This window comes from Panthera onca, chromosome A3 (genome assembly GCF_046562875.1).
Source record: "Panthera onca isolate mPanOnc1 chromosome A3, mPanOnc1 haplotype 2, whole genome shotgun sequence".
NCBI classification, from domain to species: Eukaryota; Metazoa; Chordata; class Mammalia; order Carnivora; family Felidae; genus Panthera; species Panthera onca.
Genome location: NC_138341.1, coordinates 134,593,629 through 134,601,374, shown reverse-complemented (window position 1 = coordinate 134,601,374; position 7,746 = coordinate 134,593,629). Strand labels below are relative to the sequence as shown.

The window sequence follows — 7,746 nt, the reverse complement described above, 5'->3', positions numbered from 1 at the left end:
AGACCAGGTAAACTCTGAACATAGTCTCAGCTCAGTCGGGGGGAGTCCACATTATACTGTTTTACTGTGACACGCGGCCTTTGCCCCTTCTACAAATGGAGATCTTGAAGGAACGTCAGACGCCTCTGACGTCAAACAATATCGACAGCGAAACGGAACGGTAAACCGAACCCACCGCTCGTTTGTTTTGGACACTCAGCTCCCAGGACCAGGTAAAACTATTGTGTAAAATGATTGCTCAACTCTCCGTTCGTGTTCATTCATTCGGCGGACAGCGGGCGAGTGCCTCACAGGTGGCGGGCGTCGATCCAGTCCCGGGGAGGGAGCAAACAGCAGAAGGTGACACGGAAAGGCCCCTGGCCCCGGGCGGAGCTGGCATTTTGGCAACATTTGTCATTAGCAGACCATGAGCATTCAGTCTGGGGGGAAGGTGCCAGCAACATTCAAAAGCTGAAGAAAACGGGGCTGCCAAAGGACTATGGGGGTTTGGTGTTAAACAGAGAGATCAGGGGCGCCTGGGGGGCTCAGTCAGTTGATCACTCGCTGTCGGCTCAGGTCATGACCTCCTGGTCCACGAGTTCGAGCCCCGCGTCGGGCTCTGGGCCGACGGCTCGGAGCCCGGAGCCTGCTTCGGATTCTGTGTCTCCCTCTCTCTCTGCCCGTCCCCCGTTCGCGGTCTGTCTCCCTCTCTCAAAAGTAAATAAATATTTTTTAAAAAAATTTTTAAACAACAACACAACAAAAAAGCCACAGGGAGGTCAGGAAGGCCGCGGGGAGGGGAAGGTTGAACACCGTCCCACAGGGGGTGGGCACCCTGTTGAGCAGCCACCCTGGGTGAGCAGCCACCCTGTTGAGGGAGCCGGGGACCAGAGGGATGGGGTCTCCGGGTGCAAGGGTACTAGTTTCGTGCTGCTGATGTAACACAGAGCTGCCCGCCGAGTGGCCTGAAGGGACACGCGTTTGTTCTCTCGCATTCTGGAGGCCGGGAGTCTAAAGTGAGTCAGCAGAACCACACGCCTCCTGGAGGCTCTACAGCAGAATCCGTTCCCCGGTCTTTTCCAGCCTCCCGAGGTGTCCACACGCTTTAGCTCCTGGCCCCTTCCTCCTCCTTTGAAGCCAGCAGTGCCCCCCCCCCCCCAATCTCTCTCTGCTTCCATGACCACGTGTCCTTTTCTCTGGCTCTGTCCCTCCTGCCTCGTTCTTACAAGGCTCCTTATGATGATACCGCACCCCCCCCCCCACCCAGCTAGAGATGAGGAAATCTCCCTGCATCAACATCCCTAACTTTGTCACGTCTGCAAAGTCCCCTTCGCCGTGTAAGCTCACATAGTCACACACGCGAGGGAAGAGCCGCGTAGGAAAGAGGAGCGAGAGGCCCACGGTATTAAATGGCCCCGGAAGGTCGAGTAAGGCGAGTCCTGGGAACTGAGCATAAAGCCGTGACTTCGGGCTCACCTCTGACCTTGGCAGGAGCAACTTCCGTGGAAAGGAGGACATCCCCGAAGCGTCCTCGGCGCCAACGGGTGTCGAGCATCACCGCCTTCCAGTTCTCGGCGTATCAGCCTCTGGTTAGCACACAGCCGGGCATGATCGAACTCTGCCACCAAATCTAGACCTTTCTCTAGGGCTAAACCTCTTTGAGAAATACACAAATGTAAAAAGGAGCTCTCCATCTGCCCTGTGCCAGAAGATTTAGGGATGGCGTTCTTTGGGTTGTGTCGGTTTGTTTTTAAAGTTTATTTATTCATTTTGAGAGAGAGAAAAAGCACGAACGGGGGAGGGGCAGAGAGAGAGGGGAGAGCGAGAATCCCAAGCGGCGTCCGCACAGGCGGTGTGGAGCCAGACGCAGGGCTTGAACTCACGCACTGTGAGACCGTGACCTGAGCTGAAGTCGGACGCTTAACCAACTGAGCCACCCAGGCGCCCCAGGAGATCACCTCTTCTTCTGCACCAGCTAAAGGTACTACTTAAAGAAATTATGCAGAGAAAAAAAGTCCTTCATATTGGCTCCTTCAGCCCCCCAGCCCCCAAATTAACCACCGTTAATGGGCTGGAGTACGCATATCCAGATTTCTCCCCCAAGATGTTTGTTGTCAGACTCCCTTTAACCAGACTAAATGTAATAAAGCTTTTACTTATGATCTATTTAGTTCCCAAATGCTGCTTCTCGTACAAGCAGGACAAGGCAGAAATTTTAAGGATAAAGTTCTAGACAGTTCCGGAACACCTGGAACACGTTTGCACGATAGTCACATTCCCCTGCTTGGACCCTGCCTCTTCCCTTCTCAGGAACATTCTACACAATTTTAAGAATTCTTTTCTGTGCCTCCTGTGTCCCCAAACGCCTCACCCCTGTGGCCAAGTCCATGAGTGATTCCGAGCTGCTCATTAAATAAAAGTACATATGCTCTGTGTTCACACCGAAGTTCAAAGTGTAACGATCCGTATAAAAAACAACGTTTGCCCAACAGGTTAGCTGGCGTGTTCGAAAACGGACACTCCTTTGCCACCCATTGGCTGAAATCAGTGATAGCAAAAACACTTTAGGCAGAGGAGCTAGGCTGTTTATGTACTTTTTGGGTACAAGTTATCTTTATGACTTGGGGGAAGCCCAACGCATCATTAAGAGTGGATTAAATCGCAGTTCACATACCAGTTGTTATCAGGCTTCAGAGTAACATAAATAAATAGAACAGCCAGCCGCGCGGAAAGAAGAAAAAGTTGGGGCCTCCTCTCCGATCCTAGCATCGGACAAAGTAGTAATTAACTCTCCTCCTCTTCCTGAGAATTGAGCACGTTTCTTAGCCTTTCTGTTCTTTTCACTGGAAAAAAGGGGGTTGTGACATCGCCCCCTCCTAGGTTACCCGGATGACTCGAGAGCTAACTCAGGCCAAGTGCTTAGCTCCCTCGGCTCACGGCCCCTTCCCGGGGTAGACCTGATGACAATTCCAGCCCTTCTCACACCATGTCATCATTGAGGTCTTTTTCCCCTTGGGAACTTCAGATACCGAAGCGCTTACCACGTGCCTCGGGAAGATTCTGCGCTCAGGTCAGGGGCCTAGGGAGCCGTTGAGCGGCAAGGCTGGTGACACTAAACTTGAGAAGCACAGAGCAGACAGAAGAATCTCGAAAGACGGCGGTAGCACCCGCTGGCCTCCCTCGTTCCCTGCTGCCCTACAGGACCCTGACTTATTTCTAACTTCCAAGGTAGTTTTATAGCGGCCGTTTCCCTATCTCTGTTTAAATCTATGACATTTCTGAGTAGCATTATGGATCATATCCGTCCCACACGTGGGACATGCCTGCTTGGTCGCAAGCATGCCCTGGAGGTAATGCTGGTAAGCCAAGAGAGCCTCTGAACAGAAGGTACTCGAACATCTGCTTCCCGCAGCCAAGCCCTAGCGTGGCCTTCCCCACCTGCTGTATTTTGTGTGCTATGCACCATATACTCGGCCAGGACCCTTCTCCGCTTGGAGCCACGCTGGCTGACCGAGGGCTGATGACACGGACCCCCCCCCCCCCCCAGGGAACAATACCGCCCCAAACGCTAAAACGACAATGTTACAGAGGGCTGCGAGAACCTTCAAGGAACCCGCCGGGCGGGCAGGGGACCCAGGACAAGAGGCATCGTAAGCATCACTATCAGGGGGAGGCAAGTGACCGGCAATTGTACGACAGGCACTGGGTGAACCCGGGCTGGCCCATCACCACCCTGGGCACCGTGAGGAGACAAAGGAGCACTTGCCTCCGGGAGAGGATATGCCATAGCCACGGGCGCACCGGGGGCCACCTACGACGCGCAAAGCAAAGCTCCGGGTTCGAGGCCCAGCAGACACACAGCCCAGTTTACGTCTGTCGAGGCCACTTGAGGGGTAAGTAGGAGGCGGGTCATAATGGAGCGGGGACCGGGAATCGCTGGAAAAAGGTTTGCAAAGAGGGACAGGGGAGGGCAGATCAAGGAAGGAACGGAGGTGAATCTGAGGAGTGTGGGTTTGACGAGAAGGTCGTGGGCCCAGGAGTTAATTGTTTATTTCACTCTAGACTAAATGCAGGCAACCTGCCTCGTGCTCTATCTCGATGCCCTAAGCAGCAGGGATCGTGAGTCCACCTGGCAGAAAGCGCTGCACATGCTCAGGGACAAATGGGATCCCACCTCTTACATTTCTAGTCTCCTGGGCTCCCCCGGCCTTTTGGCAGAAAGCCAGCATCTCCCTCCTGGGGTGTCTCCCTCCAAATGTTATCCGCCAACACAGGGAGGTCTGTGGAGTCCGAAGGGAAGAGTCAGTTCAGATTCCACAGGGAACGGGGATCGGAGGCGGCGCGTACTTACAGCCAGTTGTGGCCCAAAGATGCCGACACTGCTAAAATGTGACCTTGACTTTCCAGATTCTTCCAGAGACTGCCAGACGTGCCCACTGCCTTGGGATCGAGTCCGGGCTACACGGCGGCTCCAAACACCGTTGCCCAGATCTTTTAACCCCATCCACAGGCACGGTCAGGCTGGCAGCCTGGCCCGGGAACGCTGTTTCAACGTCGGCCACCTCACGGCCCCGACAGTGGTTTTCCTTCGTCGTGATCCACTCGCCAAGGCTCCTCTCCTTTCCCTGGTCAGTGGGGCTGCCTGGACCCTCCTGAAGGAAGGCGACCTTCTGAGGTGTCCCCTCAGAGGCCCCTCAAACAGGGCCCCTCAGAGGCTCCAAAGGGGTTTTCCTTGGCCAGCCCCCTAATGGGTTCCAAGTTGGCTTCCCCTGGTGGCTCCCAAGAACGTCTGCCAAGAGGAAAGAAAACAAATACAATCTTTGGGGCAACTTCCCACTTCAGGAGCAAAGTTTAGAAAACCGTAGGTTTGTCTCTTCTGCTTTACCTCCTGCCTCCCTTCCATCCACGTCACCCTCCCCGCCCCACGCAGGCAGCTCTCTTCCTGCCGTATCTCCTTGCCACCCCCCTACCCCCCGCTCATCTCTCCCTGTCTCTCCTTAAGCCCCTACATTTCTCCTCCAAGTCTACCTTGGTTTCCCCTCTCCATGGCCATCCTCCCACTTGGCCTTATATCTCCTTTAAAATTTTCATTTTTAATTGGTAGTTGAAATTTCTTTTCTTTTTTAATATTTTTTTTAGTGTTTATTCACTTTTGAGAGAGAGCGACAGAACACGAGCAGGGGAGGGGCAGAGAGAGGAGACACAGAACCCGAAGCAGGCTCTAGGCCGGTCTAGGCTCTAGCTGTTAGCCCAGAGCCCGACGCGGGGCGCGAACCCACGAACCATGAGATCGTGACCTGAGCCGAAGTCAGACGCCCAACCGACAGAGCCCCCCAGGGGCCCCAGTAGTTGAAATTTCTCATCACAAATTTGTGGCCTAAACACTGGCAAAACTTTCTAGCCGCATGAGTGTTGGAGCGATAATGCAAAATTACCAGAGAAGGCACTAAGTAGGTGGGGGTTGTTCAAGCAGAAAAACTCATTTAAATGATCTAAAAGCGGTTGTTAGAACACGCTATTTTCCCACGACCTTCAAAGAACTATCTCCCCCGTGGAGTACACTTATCGTAACAGAAACCCCAGACACAATATTTAAAACCGGCGATCCGAGAATCTAAGTCACAAAGGCATTACTGCTGAGTTCGAGCCCTGCATCAGGCTCTGTGCTGACAGCATGGAGCCTGCTTGGGATTCTCGCTCTCCCTCTCTGCCCCTCCCCCATTTGCACTCTCTCTCAATCTCTAATTAAACAATAAACTTAAAAAAAAAAAAAGAAAGAAAGAAAGAAACTATTTCTCCTCCGAGGCTTTGGAAACCCATCAGAGCCTTCTCCTCAAGACTGTCGTCTCCTGCGTTGTCTGTACAGAACCCCCTCCCCCCATCATCCAAATAAGTTTATGCGCAATCAGCAAACAAGAAAATTCCATTAAAATTGTATTCAAATCTTGAAAAAAGTGAAAACAAAATGGGATGATTCCCTGGAATGTTGTAAAACCATACCTTAAAAAAAAAAAAAACCAATCAACGTACGGCAGACTATCTTAATCACCCTTCGCTCCAAACTTGCATGCATCGATTTTGGACCTAGCTGAAGACACCAACCAACTCCTTCTGGAGACCATCAAAATTATTAATTTCCATTAAAAAGAATTTATTGAGGTGAAATTCGCACACCAGGCAAGCCGCCCTTTTAAGCGAAAAGCCCGGCGGCGCACGGCGCGCTCCTGCCTGGTCCCTTTGTCCTTCGCTTTCCCCCGCCTTCTCCCGCCCGCCCTGAGATGTTGGGGAAAGAACTTGGTAAGGCCTGGAAGGTCTGGAGATCGGGAGAAGACGCCAGCTGGCCTGCAGCTCCCACTCCCGCCCGAGCCCAGCCCTCCCTCCCCTCCACGCTCCCACCAACCCCACCGGCTCCACCGGCTCTGCTCTGCTTCCCTCTTGCCCCCTGTGTCTCCTCCCCGGAGCCCCTTCCTACCTCTCCCCTTCTGTTCCATGGACTTCCACGCCCCACCCTTGTCTGGGCTCCCTGCCATTCTCTGTCCCGCTCACCAGAACCTCCGGAGCCCCCCCACCCCGCCACGGGCTCCCCCACTACCCATCCACCGCCCCTGCCCATCTACCCACTCCGTGCTTCCCAACTCCTCAGAGTTCTCCCTCCCTGGCACGCCCCCACCTTATCCACGCTCCTACCCCAAGTCTCTGCTCTGCTCCCCCCCCAGGTGGTCCCTCTACTCCCCCTTCCCATCCACCTGCTCCCGGGATCTCTCGGCGCCCCCTGCAGGTCCCGCCGGACTTTCCCTCCTCTTGCATTTCCCCCCCCCGCCCCAGGTGCCCCCACCACTCCCCTTTCCCATCCACCTGCCCCCGGGGTCTCTCGGCGCCCTTTGCAGGTCCCATTTCCCTCCCTCGTGCATTCCCCTCCCCCCATCTTAGTCCCTCCCCCACCCAGGTGCCCCCACTACTCTGCCCCTAGGGTCTCTCCGCGCCCCCTGCAGGTGCCCATATGCTTTCCCCCCATCCGTCCCCCGTGTGCCCCTTGCAGGTGGCCCCCATTTCCGCTCCATATCTATCCGGGTCTCAGCTCCCCCTGAGGGTGCCCCTCCCCTTCCAACTCCCCCATCGTCCCTTGCATCATCCCTCTCCCCTGGCTCCGCCCCTTGCACGCTGAGCCCCTCTTTCCCGCCCAGCCCAGCGCCTGCGCGCTGCTGCATGGACCCTCGCATCCAAGCGGCCTGCGAGCTGCAGGCGGTAGCTGGCGGCACAAGGCTCGCGGCTGGCTCGAGGTGGAGGCCACCCCGCGTCTAGACGGGGTGGGCTTGGCGCCCAGGCCACGCCTCCCGGGTGAGGGGCCGTCCCTGGGGCTGGACGCCAGGCCCCTCCGGGACACAGGCTGGTGCCACGTGGGTGTGGGCGGGCGGGGCTGGGGAGGGGGGGGCCCCGGGCTAGGCGTGGAGGGCCGGCGTCGGGTGGGACCGGGAGTGGGGGCGCCCCGAACGCCCAGGGTGTGCGTGCCCGGGGCTGAAGCCTGCTCTGCCGAGATTGCGTGGGCTCCAGGCCCAAAGTCCAGGCGGCACAGACGGCGCTCGATCTGGACGTGCCACGTGGTGGAAAGTTTGCTCGGGCCCCCCCTTGCACGTGCATTTGCTGAAAGCCCACTCAGACCCGAGCTTTCTAGGCCTAGCGGCGTGCACGGCCCCGGACCCTGCTAAGCGCCCCCCACCCCCCTTTGCCAGGCCTGGAACGTGCATTTGCCAAAAGCCGACTTCAGGC

The 7,746-nt window shown here is 55.9% G+C and overlaps 1 long non-coding RNA gene across 1 annotated transcript; it reads left to right on the top strand.

The window, feature by feature from the left end:
- Positions 1-3,091: 3,091 nt before the first annotated feature.
- LOC132670463 (uncharacterized) lies at positions 3,092-4,501 on the top strand. Its single transcript, XR_009606707.2, has 3 exons — positions 3,092-3,207; positions 3,679-3,872; positions 4,387-4,501. It is a non-coding gene; the product is annotated as an uncharacterized LOC132670463 (long non-coding RNA).
- The last annotated feature ends 3,245 nt before the right edge of the window (positions 4,502-7,746 follow it).